At 40.9% G+C, this 14,727-nt stretch overlaps 1 pseudogene across 1 annotated transcript; it reads left to right on the top strand.

The window, feature by feature from the left end:
• The first annotated feature begins 407 nt into the window (after window positions 1-407).
• Window positions 408-13,883, top strand: LOC308414823 (annotated as a pseudogene). The gene is made up of 3 exons: window positions 408-463; window positions 9,913-10,584; window positions 13,791-13,883. The product of its transcript is annotated as an uncharacterized misc_RNA (transcript).
• Window positions 13,884-14,727: the final 844 nt, after the last annotated feature.

Genomic DNA, 14,727 nt, shown 5'->3' with positions numbered 1-14,727 from the left:
CTACCTGCCTTACCACTTTCTTAATGCCATCATTCTTGGCAGGCTTCTCCAGGCAGCATGTCAGATCCACAGCAGATACATTGTGGGTAGGAACACAGAAGGCCATGCTAATGTGTTTCCCATTCAGCTCTGAGATGACCTGGCCCACAGCCTTGGCAATACCAGTGGATGCAGGGATGATATTCTGGGCTGCCCCATGGCCATCACGCCACAGCTTTCCAGAGGGGCCATCCACAGTCTTCTGAGTAGCAGTGATGGCATGAAATGTGGTCATGAGCACTTCCACAATGCCAAAGTTGTCACGGATGACCTTAGCCAGGGGGTCTAAGCAGTTGGTGGTGCAGGATGCATTGCTGACAATCTTGAGGGAATTGTCATATTTCTCATGGTTCACACCCATCACAAACATGGGGGCATCGGCCGAAGGAGCAGAGATGATCACCCTTTTGACCCCACCCTTCAAGTGGGCCCCAGCCTTCTCCATGGTGGTGAAGACAGCAGTAGATTCCACAACATACTCAGCACCAGCATCACCCCATTTGATGTTAGCGGGATCTCGCTCCTGGAAGATGGTGATGGGTTTCCCTTTGATGACAAGCTTCCAATGCTCAGCATTGGCTGTGCCATTGAATTTGCCATGGGTAGAGTCATCCTGGAACATGTAGACCATGTAGTTGAGGTCAATGAAGGGGTCATTAATGGCAATCCTGAGCAGAAGGCAGCCCTGGTAACCAGGCACCCAATACGGTCAAATCTGTTCATACCGACCTTCACCATCTTGTCTAAGGAACGAGAAGATGCAGCTGTCTGTGGAGCAGGGAGGAGCAGAGAGCCGAAATAATTACATGTTCTTAAGTGTCCTTGCTTTGTTGCCTATAATTTGCATAGTCCAAAGATCACAAGCTTAAATGAAAGAAAACCAGATCCTTCACCAGGTCTTCAAAAATTCCTTGCTTCTTTTGCATGTATTGAAAAAGAATCTGTGTGTTGTTTCTGAATTTCATTCCCTCTCTGATCTATTTTTGGGACCATTACTTTGGCTTTCCTGTAAAGGTACACATGGGGCTTCTAGAATAGCTTATAGGAAAGTAAAGTTTGGTAAGGGTCTTTTTTTTTCTTCTTGTCTTGTAGTTGTTATTGTTTAGTTTGAGTGTGGGTGATTACGTTTAAAGACTTGTGAATAAAAGGCATTTGTTTTATCAGCTGTTAGCATCTCCAACCACAATAGTCTGTGTCTTGACCTTCATGTAGCGAACAGGGTTACATAAATGTGTGATGATTCGTTAAGATGTATGCTTAACGTGTGTAGCTTTTCTTCTTTGGAAATTATGCCATCCATAAAATAGTAAGGGAAAAGAAGGAAAGCATAAAAAAAGGAAGCCATTTTTTTAAACCTCTCTGCTCATTTTTATCTCTGGTTCATACTGACTGTGTGCTTATGATGTGATGCAGAGTTCTCTGCAACCTTCACGGGCCTTCAGGAAGCAAGAAGGCAGTTCAGTTCAACATGGCTCAGTAGCCAGTGTTGGTCGAAAATTCTAAAGTCTCACCTCAAGTGGTTTATTTTAGACATATAATATTTTAGACATCTGAAGCACAACATAATTTGGTGAACATTATTTCAGTGATAATTAACCAAATCCAAAGTCCATAACAAAGCATACATAAATCTCTTTGAGGAACAAAGTAAGCTAAATACAGGTCACACGTGACTACATCAAAACTCTTTGTAAAGTCCATAAAGATGGAGTCTGTAGGTTGACTGAGAAAAACAAATTAGGAATAAGAAGCTGGGAGATGATACAGTGCCAGAAAAATCTCTAGCCACAGAGATAGCGCAAAGTTCACCAGGTTAGTGAGTACAGTCATGCTCAATCTTCTGGGTAGATAACAGGTATTACATCCCTTCCCTTGAAAGAACAACTCTGCGCAGTTAACATTTTAGGTTCCCCTAGAACTTATCTGTACGTACAAAGACCCCTGTGCCTCCTATAGTATGGATGTATCTCCAATTTTGTATATGAGAAGAACCAAAATTGTATGTACATACAACCTTTAGCATAACCAGGTCACAGCCATATTGAAAGTAAAATACAAAAGGAAAAGATAGAGAATTAGGTTTGCAACAACAATGAAAAAACAAAAATTCCCAGAACATATTAAGAGCTATAAACTGTCAATACCTAACCATGGTTTTGTGTCTCAAGGAATTCAGGATACCCAGGTTGGCCTTATTTTTTTTTTTTTTTTTTTTTTTTTTTTTTGATGTAAAGATATTTGGCTTTTATAGCACGACATCTGTGGGGTGGAAAACCATGCCAAGAAGTTTGATAAGGTAGAGCAGATTGACATCTGAAGACTCAGTGGGCACACACCTGAGTCTTATACTACTCCAGCTCCCAGACAGACAGACTCCTGACTTGGAACACATGCCATGCTTCTCACATAAAAGAAACATGCCCTTACTACCCGAGGACCCAGCTACACCACTCCTGGGCATATACCCAAAAGATGCTCCAACATATAACAAGGACACATGCTCCACTATGTTTATAGCAACCTTATTTATAATAGCCAGAATCTGGAAAGAACCCATATGTCCTTCAACAGAGGAATGGATACAGAAAATGTACATTTACACAATGGAGTCGTACTCAGCTGTTAAAAACAATGACTTCATCAAATTCTTAGACAAATGGATGGAAGTAGAAAACATCATCCTGAGTGAGGTAACCGAATCACAGAAAAACACCCATGGTATGCCCTCACTGATAAGTGGATATTAGCCCCAAAGCTCAGAATACTCAAGATACAATTCACAGACTACATGAGGCTCCAGAGTAAGAAAGACCAAAGTGCGGATGCTTCAGTTCTTAGAACGCGAACAAAAATATTCTGAAGAGGAAATATGGAGACAAAGTAAGGAGCAGAGACGGAAGGAAAGGCCATCATGTTCCATCATGTTCATAGCAGCCTTATTTATAATAGTCAGAAGCTGGAAAGATCCCAGATGTCCATCAACAGAGGAATGGATACAGAAAATGTGGTACATTTACACAGTGGAGTACTACTCAGCTATTATAAACAGTAGCTTCATTAAATTCTTAGACAAATGAATGGAACTAAAAAATACCATCCTGAGTGAAGTAACCAGTCACAAAAGAACACACATGGTATGTATTCACTGATAATTGGATATTAGCCCAAAAGCTCGGAATACACACAATACACAGACAATATGAATCGGATGTTTCCTTCCTTCTTAGAAAGAGGAACAAAATAACCACAGGAGGTAGAGGGTGGGAGGGACTTGGGAGAAAGAGAGATGGGGAAAAATTGGGGAGGATCAGGTATGAGAGGAGACAGGGATGATATACAGAGGGTTAGGAAATTGAACAGATGTGTGTAGCAATGGGGGATGGGGAACTGGGGATAGCCACATGAAAGTCCCAGATGCCAGGAAAGCAAAAGGATCCCAGTACAGAACAGGGATGGCATTAGCTGAAATGCTCAACAAAGGGAGGAAGAACCTGTAGAGACCATAGACAGAGGTTAGGCAAGGCCCCCAGTTGGGAGATGGGGCCACCCACTCATCTCCAATTTTTAAAAATAATTTATTATTATTTATTATTATTTTTATTGGACATATTTTATTTACATTTCAGATATTGTCCCCTTTCCTGGATTTCCCTCCAGCAACCCTCTATTTAATCCCTCATTCCCCTGCTTCTATGAGGGTGCCCCCTACCCATCCACACCCTCCCACCTCCCAGCTCTGACATTCCCCTACACTGGGGCATTTAGCCTTGGCAGGATCAAGGGCTGTTCTTCCCATTGGTGCCAAACAAGGCCATCCTCTGCTACATGTGCAGCTGGAGCCATGGGTCCATCCATTGCACTCTTTGGATAGTGGTTTAGTCCCTGGGAGCTCTGATTTGTTGGTATTGTTGTTCTTATGGGGTTGAAAACCCCATTGGTTTCTTCAATCTTTTCGCTAACTCATTCATTGAGGACTCAGTTCTCAGTTTAGTGGTTGACTGTGAGCATCTGACTCTGTATTTGTCATGATCTGGCAGAGCCTCTCAGGAAACAGCTATATCAGGCTCCTGTCAGCATGCACTTCTTGGCATCAGCAATAGTGACTGGGTTTAGTGGCTGTGTATGGGATGGATCCCCAGGTGGGGCAGTCTCTGGATGGCCTTTCCTTCCGTCTCTGCTCCTTACTTTGTCTCCATATTTCCTCCTCAGAATATTTTTGTTCGCGTTCTAAGAAGAACTGAAGCATCCGCACTTTGGTCTTTCTTACTCTGGAGCCTCATGTAGTCTGTGAATTGTATCTTGAGTATTCTGAGCTTTGGGGCTAATATCCACTTATCAATGAGGGCATACCATGGGTGTTTTTCTGTGATTCGGTTACCTCACTCAGGATGATGTTTTCTACTTCCATCCATTTGTCTAAGAATTTGATGAAGTCATTGTTTTTAACAGCTGAGTACGACTCCATTGTGTAAATGTACATTTTCTGTATCCATTCCTCTGTTGAAGGACATCTGGGTTCTTTCCAGATTCTGGCTATTATAAATAAGGTTGCTGTAAACATAGTGGAGCATGTGTCCTTGTTGTATGTTGGAGCTTCTTTTGGGTACATGCCCAGGAGTGGAATACCTATGTCCAATTATCTGAGGAACCGCCAGACTGATTTTCAGAGTGGTTATACCAGTTTGTAATCCCACCAACAATGGAGGCTTGTTCTTCCTTCTCCACATCCGTGCCAGCATCTACTGCCACCTGAATTTTTTATCTTAGCCATTTTGACTGGTATGAGGTAGAATCTCAGGATTGTTTTGATTTGAATTTCCCTGATAACTAAGGATGTTGAACATTTCGTTAGGTGCTTCTCAGCCATTTAATATTCTTCAGTTGAGAACTTTTTGTATAGCTCTCTCCCCCATTCCCACCCTTTTTTCATTAGATATTCTCTGTATTTACATTTCAGGTGTTATCCCCTTTCTGTCAATCCCATCTCCGCTCCCCATCCCACTGTCTCCATGAAGGTGCTCCCTCTCCCAACCTCCCTCTTCTACCTCAGCACCTTGGCATTCCCCTACACTTGGAAAATGAGCCTTTGCTAGACCAAAGTCCTCTCCTCTCATTAATGTCAGAAAATTATATCCTCTGCTGCATATGCACCTGGAGCCATGGGTCTCTTTATAACAACTCATTGTTAGGTGTTTTAGTTCCTGAGAGCTGTGGAGGGTTTGGTTAGTTGATAAGTTGGTTCTTCCCATGGGGTTGCAAACCCTTTCAGCCCCTTCAGTCCTTTCTCTATCCTCTTCATTGGGGTCCTCATGTTCAGTTTGATTGTCAGCTGCAACCATCCTCTTCTGTATCAGTATGACATTTTTAATAGGGTTATTCGATTCTTTGAAGTCTAACTTCTTCAGTTCTTAGTGTATATTGGATATTAGATCTCTATTGGATGTAGGATTGGCAAAGTTCTTTTCCCATTCTGTTGGCTGCTGTTTTGTCCTAATGACAGTTTCCTTTGCCTTATAGAAGCTTTGCAATTTTATGAGGTCCCATTTGTTGACTCTTGGTCTTAGAGGATAGGCCGTTGGTGTTCTGTTCAGGAAAATATCCCCAGTGCGGATGTGTTCAAGGCTCTTCCCCACTTTCTCTTCTATTAGTTTGAGTGTATCTGGTTTTATTGTGGAGGTCCTTGATCCACTTGGGAAGTAATTGTTTTTAATCTCCAAAATTTTAACCCAGAATTGCTCCTTCCTAAAGGAAATACGGGCACAAAGTATGGAAAAGAGACTGAAGGAAAGGCAATTCAGAGATTTCCCCACCTGAAGATCCATCATATACAGACACCAAACCCAGACACTATTACAGATGCCAAGAAGTGCATGCTGACAGGAGCCTGATATAGCTGTCTTCTGAGAGGCTCTGCCAGAGCCTGACGAATACAGATGTGGATGCTCACAGCCAACCATTGGACTAAGCACAGGGTACCCATTGGAGGAGTTAGAGAAAAAACTGGAGAAGCTGAGGATGTTTACAGCCCCATAGGAAGAACAACATATCAACCAATCAGACTCCCCAGAGCTCCCAGGGACTAAACCACCAACCAGAGAGTACACATGGAAAAACCCATGGCTCCAGCTGCATGTGTAGCAGAAGATAGCCTTATCTGGTATCAAGGGGAGGAGAGGCCCTTGATCCTGTGAAGTCTCAATCCCTCAGTGTAGGGGAATGTCAGGGCAGGGAGATGGGTGGGTGGGGGGGAGCACCATAATAGGAGCAGGGAGAGGGGGGAATGGGATGGGGTTTGGGGGAGGGAAACCCCAGAAGGGGGATAACATTTGAAATGTAAATAAATAAATTTCTAATAAAATAAGAAAAGAAACATGTCCTATGGTCATATATGCTCCAAACAGTTCTCCATGCTAATGAGATACCTAGGGGCCTCGAGGGTTTAACTAATAAGCTTTCCTTCTCAGACATTCTTCCATGCAAAAGGTATTTAATTTCAAGCCCACCCTGAGAATTGGGATATGGTTTTACGAATCCATTTTCTGCCATGACAGTACACTGTTTAAAACCTAGGACTCTCTTTTCATCAAGATCCTCTGTGGGGAGCCATGAAGAAGGCCTTCTCCTACAGAGCCACACACAGCTTAATCCCCTGTAGAAGGCCTGTCTGAGCTTCCAGCCACTAAGACTGTGTCTGCCAAGCAAGGACAATCATCTGAATTCTGCTTTCCCAAGCAGCGGTGCCCCATGGCAGTGCCAACACGCGAGCCTACAAACATATTTCCACCGACTGAGGGATTGCTTTTTTAAAGAATTTAATAATTATATGTGGGTATGCACATGCTGAACCATGCATGTGGAAGTCAGAAGACAAGTTTTTAGAGTTTGTTCTCTTTCCACTTTTATGTAAGGGATAGAACTCAAATCATCAGGATTTGAGAAGCATTTTTGCCTACTGAATGATCTCACCAGCCCAGGACAACTTTGTGAAATCAGTTCTTGCTTTCCACCATGTGGGTTCTTGATTCTCGAGATTGAGGGCAAGGGCCTTTATCCACTTCACCATTTCACCTTCCTAGGATCTGTTTCTTAAACATTTTTATAGTTTTCATAAATTATAGTAGCTATTTGTTTCATGACTTCAAAAATAAAGTTTTTGAAAGACTGATCAATATATTAAGGAGATACTAAAGAATAGATTCATGTATTTTGGAATGCATTCATTGCTCAGAATCTGCCATTTAAGCCCTAGTAGCCATGGAAACATAAGAATGTTTACAGTTATATTTCTTATAATTGGCAGTCACCAACATTTAAACTTACTAGAAGAGGCAAAATATTTTATGTTTTCCATACATTTTTTTATTATCCACTCTCAGTTTCATAAGATCCTAAAGCTAGAGAGACCCAATTACATATGATTAGATGTGTGTAAGTCCTGCTGAACACCTTAAATGCCCAGAAACTCCATGTATGTCTATGAGGGCTCTGGAGGCCATACTACCATTACATCTACAACTACACTGGTGCTTTCTTGAAGTTGAGTATACAAGTTAACCTCTCTGTGTTGTTCCTGTCTATAAAATGAAGATGATAATAGTGTGGGTGTCATTGGAGGGTCAGGAATATCAGATGGGCTAATGTCCCTGAAGTATTTAAATGACTCTCAAGACAATCAAAGCATAGGCTAGTAATGCAAAGTTTGTGAGAGCCTGTCAACCAGCCCTTGTTCTGAACTGAAATGTCTGCCTCGAAGTACTTCTTTTATTCAAGGTCCTTCCCCTCTTCTTGTGATTCCATCCGTGGCTCACGTTTCCTGCTACGGTGTGGTGAATTTGTGATTCTACCATCTTCCAAATGGATCATGTCACCTACAAAACAAAAAGGTGAAGAATTTAAAAATAAGTTATATGGAGGCTTCCCAACCGGGTCTTTAAGAAATGTGGGTTTTCAGACATGGGGATCACAACATTCTGCCAGCTAGCTCATTTATCTGGCACGACAGCATTCTCCACCTGTTTCCAATTGTGCTTCAAAACCTGCAGTCTGCTGCCTCAGAATGGCCTTACTAAGTTAAAGAATGTGAGTGGGGTATTACTTAAGTTACCATCAGTTGCATCCGCATTTTGCTGATGTAACTTTGCAAGTGGTACAGTTTGTTATTATCAGAGTTAGGAAGCACATTCCATAGAGACTGTGGAGTAGTGGAGCCAATAGGCAAGGTTTCCTGTCTACATTTGTAGGCACCTCACATCTTTTGCATAGGCAATGGCAATGGCAATGGCATTATCCACATGTCCCATGGCTAAATGACTATACTTCCTTCCTTTGTGCTCAATGAATCAGTGGGATCACTCAGTGTAAGTTTTCTCATTTTCATTATTGCTACATCCAAAGATTTGAGTTGACCAACAATCCTAAGTTGCTTCCTAGTGTTAATGGGAAGTGTAATCCAAAGGAAATACTTGCTCACCCAAAATACCTCAATATACTTTATATGTTGTACCTAAATAAAGCCAATTATCTCAAGGTGGAATGTTGAGTAAGAAATTGCTATAAAATGGACATATTTATGATTCCTTATCATCTACATCCAGATTTTAGTTTTGTGGGACTGGGAAGGAAGCTCAGTGCCTCATACATGTTAGTTAGGTCATTACTACACCACCAAGCTGTATCCCCCAGGAAGTTACAAATAGATGCTAAGGTTGTGCCCATTCTTGTTTAAACTATAAAACATCATGCATATGTTTCTTTAGAAATGTACACATTTTAGGGAAATGTGCAAACAGGAATTTCAGTGGCTACACCACCAATTGACTTGCTTAGAGTTTATAATTCTGTGCAACTTTTATGTTCCTCACTCCTTGGCTATTTAAAGAAGTCAAGTATGTTTTCTTTGGACACAATTGGGCATTCTATTGTCTTTTCATGTTGCTTGTCTCTTTCAAGATTATATATATCCATCCACTCTCTGTAATGGTCATATAATATTCCACTACCATACTGGAGAAATCATAATTAAACTGAGCATTTTCTACTTTATATTCTGATTTACATTATTAATAATTTTTCTGTTTTGGAAACTGTACTAAAATAAAAGTCACTTTATAAAAGATATTGTGTATACTTATCTTACTATTAATTGCAAGGAATGAAATTCTGAGCCAACAAATGTGAATGTTTCAACTTGTGAAAGGTATTGGAAAATTGTTGCCTAAAACATCTTATATCGGGCTGGAGAGATGACTCAGTGTATAAGAGTATTGGCGCTTCCAGAAGACACCTGTTCCATTCTAGGCACCTGCACTGCAGCTTACATCTATCTATAACTCCAGTTCCAGGAGATCCAATGCCCTTTTATGGCCTCCACACAAAAGTAGGGCACCAGGCATGGATGTGGTTTACACACATATGTACAGGGAAATAAAATAATCTTTTAAATTTTATAATGGCTACTCCTGTCACAGTCATGGATTCCAGGGATCTTTTTATTTTTTCTTTAAAAAGATTTACTTTAGATCATGTGTCTTTGTGCCTGTGTAGATATGTCTGTGGATATGTGCATGCAAGTGCATATCCTTATAGAGGCAGAAAAGGCCATCAGATTGCTCAGAGTTATAAACAAATGTAAGCCACTCACTGTAAGTGTTGGAAACTGATATGGTGTTCTCTATAAGAACAGTATATTCTTTACCACTGAATTATCTCTTTAGTTCTTTCTATATTGTTTTATAGTATTTAGATCATTTAAACACATCCCCAAAACAGTAGAGACAAGGAATAAATAGTTCATACTCTGAAAACCATGACTCATTCTGTTTTTTACGCTTCATGTTCCTTGTTGATTCTATAATTGTACTGTCTCATTTTCAGATTTGCCGGGTTGAAGGAGTGGATCTTCAGATTGACTGGCTTCCTCTGCAGCCTCTTATCTTCGGGACTTGGAATAATCCTTGCAAGGAGCAGATACTGGTGCCTCTGGGAATTCGACAATAAGGTTGTCCGGCTTGTGTACATTGGACTCTGGAAGGCTAATTACCATCAGGAATTTAACATCTCTGTGTCTGTGACCAGAATTCTGGCACACACCTCTGTCAACTCAACCTGGGCCATTTCATCTGAATTTCAGTATTCTCAGAACCTCATATTACTGGCAACATTAATAAAACCTGCTGTCCGGGTTTTCATCTCAGCAGCCATTATGTTCAGCTTTACCAAAGCCTCATTACCATACATTCAGATAGTGTGCTACAAGTGCTTTGTCTGAATTCTGATCCTTGGTAGCGTTTGTACCATTATTTCAGTGACCTGGAACCATGTAGCAGATCTCTATGGCAAAACCACCCTTGACTTTCCACTAACCTTTCCAGTAAAGAAGCCCTGACTTAAAAACACAGCACTCCTGTGTTTTCGATAGGGCTACCGACAGTCACCCTGTCACTCCTTGGTGTGATTACGTTCCTCTTTGGGATCAGATTATTGAAAGCTCAGAGTAACCTGAATGGCCAGGATGCTTCCAAACAGGCTGGTCAAAAGATCTTAAATGTGAGTTCTGATATTTGCAACATCTGTCAGGAGATTCCTCCAAGAAATTACCTAGTTGCACACAATATTTGTATAGTCATCAATTTATTTCAAATAAAACATCGATTTGGTTCCTGGGTGTGTGTCTAAAGCGTATATGTTCCTCTGCCTGTCAAATGTGTTCCTTTCTTTAAATGTTTCACATCCTAAACTCTGCAGGCCACGATCATGTCTTCAGATGCTGCCAACAGACAATATAGCAGGCAAGAGTACAGTATAAACAAATGCATGTTGCCTAAATAAACATAATAAACTCCAGGTAAAAGAGGGTTTGTAAGTGGGCACACCAACACAAAAATAAGAGCCACATTCTCAGGTGGAGACACCTAAGCACTCATATCTCCAGAAGACAGCGATATACATCTTTGCCTAGTACCCATGGATGTCAGAAGCAGGTATCAGATCCTCTGAAATTGGAGTTACAGATGATAGTAAGCCACCATATATGTGCTGGGAACTGAGTCACAGTCCTGTGCAACAGCAACACATACTCTTAGTTGTTCTTCATCCCAGTTTCTTACTTTATTGTTTGTTTAATTTTACTTTTTCTTTTTAAGACAGGATCTTACTATGTAGCCTTGGCTGGACTGGAACTCACTATGCAGACCAGGTTGACGTCCAGTTAGTTTATCTAGACCCACCAGCCTCTGAGTCCTAAGTAATGAGACTAAAAGTATGCACCACCTTGCCTGGTAGCCAGCCTAGAGTCTTAAAACACTGTTCTTTGGTTTCTATAGTGGAGAGGTCTGCAGACCCACTAAGATGTGTGCAGTCATATGGAGACAACTTTTCATATAGAGCAGGTTTTGAGATTCTATAGCATCACCCCGTTGTAGTAAATATTAAAAAATGGTTTATCTCTTTACCAGCTCTGAGGTCTCCCTCCTCAGGCCCGACCCTGATATGGAGCCCTATGCACCTCTGGAGCCCAGTCTGAGACACCACCACGGCCCAACTCGTCCATGCAACTCCCTTCCCTTGGTGGTTTACTACCGCCTGTTCTCCTCCTCTGCCTGGGGTATTTCTGTATCCCCAAATCCCACACAAACACAACTCAAAAGCCCAATAGCTTTTCATACAGGTTTATATATTCAACTCCCAATCCAGAAACCCTCTAAACAACAAGACTGCATCAAGTAGACAAAGATACAAACTTTGTATTTTCTCTCTATGAGATATTGGACCTGTAAAATCCTTAATGTTCATAGCTTTTTAACACCAATAAATCCCACCTGGGTCCAGCTGGTCCTTGGGAAGCTAGATGTTGCCACGACCTCTAACCTCCATCCTCTGACCTCCTCTGACCTCTCAGCCCTCTCTACTTCCTTCGCCCCACCCAGTCACTGGCTTTCCTTTATTTTACTAATTAAAATGGGAAGGTTCAGTTGGAGTCAAGTGACTAGGCAGCCCTTCTTGAGGAAGTGGAATTGACGTTAAAATACAAACAACTTCAGGACAATCTACACTACTCTGCATCCAGTTAGCTATTTCCCCTCCAAGCCTGCTCGAATTTAATTGAAGATAATTGAAGGTGTGAGTGTTCAGCTTTCTGCTCCTGCTGCCACGCCTGCCATTTGCTGCTATAAAAATCCCTCTGAAACTGTGGGCCCAAATAAACTCTTCTTTCTGTAAGTTGCCTTGTTCAAGGTGTCTTCATCACAACAGAAAAGTAATAGATGTGATCTTAAAGAGCCTGAGGATCAGAGAAAATTTTACATGCCAGCAGGAAATATCAAAGACCTTAAGAAATGTGAAGTCTTTTAAAAACAAGGGCAGAGTGCCAAAACTTTTTGCATGTTTCCTCTCTAACTGAATAGTTAGATGGTAGAGAACAAATTCCCTTCCCTTTTTTCAGCTAGAACAGAGTATCACAGCTTCAAAGTTGGTCTGGAAAGTCATTTCCTCCTCCTCCAGGCTTAACCTCAAATCTGCTAAGGTTTCCAATGGGACCCTAAGTCCCCTAATTCTCATCAAAAGCTTGAAATAAATTGCTTTTTCCCTTCTTATTTTCCTTCTTGGGCACCATCTCTTACAATGTCCAGGTTTCTTACACCTGTAACATTTACTAACCATTTTAGGATTCCTTATCCAAATGCCCCATTTTTCCTGTTTTCATTTCTTCTTGAAGCTAGTGAAGGGATTGGGAGGGGCTATCGAGTCCACTTCCTCTCCATCACACAGTTTTCATGATCTGATCCGACAGCTGCAGCTCACAGGTCTTTTTGTCCTGTGCTTCATTTGATGGAACATGAGGAGCTGGCAGTCCCAAGAGGAGAGGATCCAGAACTTTTTATGTAGATTTCCTATGTCATTCTTTCTTTTAATTTATGTGTGTGTTTATGAATATATGCAATGCAAGTGTGGTTGCTTCGGGGAGGGGGGACAGGCAGAAAAGGGCTTCTCCCAGTAATCTAGAATCCCTAAGTAACAAAGCTAAATATACAGATAAACACCCAGATTTATTCAGGTAAAAATTTGATATGGCAAACATTAATAATTTATGCGAATGCAAAGACTCCACCTGTCCAAAGGAAATAAATTATGCTTTCTGTTAGATGAACTGTTAACTTTTCTGTTGCACTTACAATGTAACAGAGGAGAGCTAGAGAGATGTCCCAGCAGTGAAGAGTGCTTTCTACTCTTCCAGAGGACTCAATATTGGTTTCCACAACCTATATAAGCTGCCTATAATTCCATATCCAGCAACATAGATTCACGTTGTCCCAACCATCGTGTTCCAGCATAGTAGCAATTTAATGAAGTGTTTATAGACACATAGCAAATAATACTCACAAATAACTTTTCAAATGCATTGAAGCATCACATAGGCAGGTTACAGCAATGCAGGGGAGTGTCAACTAAAGGTCTGAGATGTTATCTGATGACATTCTTAGCTTTGATGCTGGTAAGATGTACTTATTTATTAAGAGACGACAACCATAAAGGCTTCATAAAATATCCATGAGGCTGTTAGGTCAGCCAGAGATGGACAACAGGTGGCTCATTGATGGGGCTGCAGTTTGCCCAAGATGACACAATAAGGGAGTTCTAATCAGCCAGTTAGCTTTGTAGATTATTTAGCACACATCTGACATTTTGTGGCCTCTTCAGTCCATAATCTTCAACAAAAACAGCTTTTGATTCTGTGCTTTAATGTCTGAATCTAGATCTTCTACTGCTGTCCCATCGCCAGGCCCGCATTGCTCAAAGTCTGGAGAGCTGCTGCCTCCAGCATTTGTTCTGTTCTCAGTGATGAGTGATTATATCATGTCTGTAAAAAAAAAAAAAAAAAGTGTTTTGTGCTGCTTTACCTGAAGACTAAAACAATCAGGCAAACAAGCAGAAAAATGGCACCGTGGCACTTACCTCTACCCTAGACCTCAGCTTCAAGGCAGGAGATTGCCACACATTCAACTCCAACTCGTTCACCTCTGTCTCAAAACAAAATCTTAAAAAATGAATTTAAAACATGATACAGAGCATTTATAAATCAAGGAAGATTGATGCAAAGCCCCACTGCATGTTTCAAATGATTTAAGAAAAACAATATGGACTTAAAAGAACAATTACTGAGTGTAGTATCTTATTTGACATCAAATAAAGATATTTGTATCAAGACATACATGATAATGCAGAAACTTGAACTACATTAAAAAAAAAAAAAAAAACTTCTTTAAGAACCTAGTAATAGACTTCACAACTCCCAACAAAGAAGAAACAATACAACAAAAGTGTGTAAAAGCAGTACTTCTACTGGATATTTTGGGCACAACGATACTATCCTCTCTCTGCAGCCATCTCTTGGTGTGAATTAGGATCCCTTTCTCTTTTGCTTTCTCCTTCCCAGAGGTGGATTACAAAGGCCTATGAGGATTTATGTCAGGAGATCATCAAGGGTCACTAAGGCTTTATGGGTCATGGCAGCCATGTTTGAAGCTGTCAGCCAGTTGACTTCCTCTACTGGTAAGTTTATTGTGCCTTTAATGTTCTCTTTATAATGTACTATAGTGACCTTAAGAGTTTTTACATGCCTTAGATGAGACAAGATCTTCAATCCATATCTGATAGGATATAGACATTAAAATTTGGGGAATTTTAGTGATT

Source organism: Micromys minutus, assembly GCF_963924665.1.
Source record: "Micromys minutus genome assembly, chromosome: X".
NCBI lineage: Eukaryota > Metazoa > Chordata > Mammalia > Rodentia > Muridae > Micromys > Micromys minutus.
This window is presented reverse-complemented; position numbering and strand designations above follow the sequence as displayed.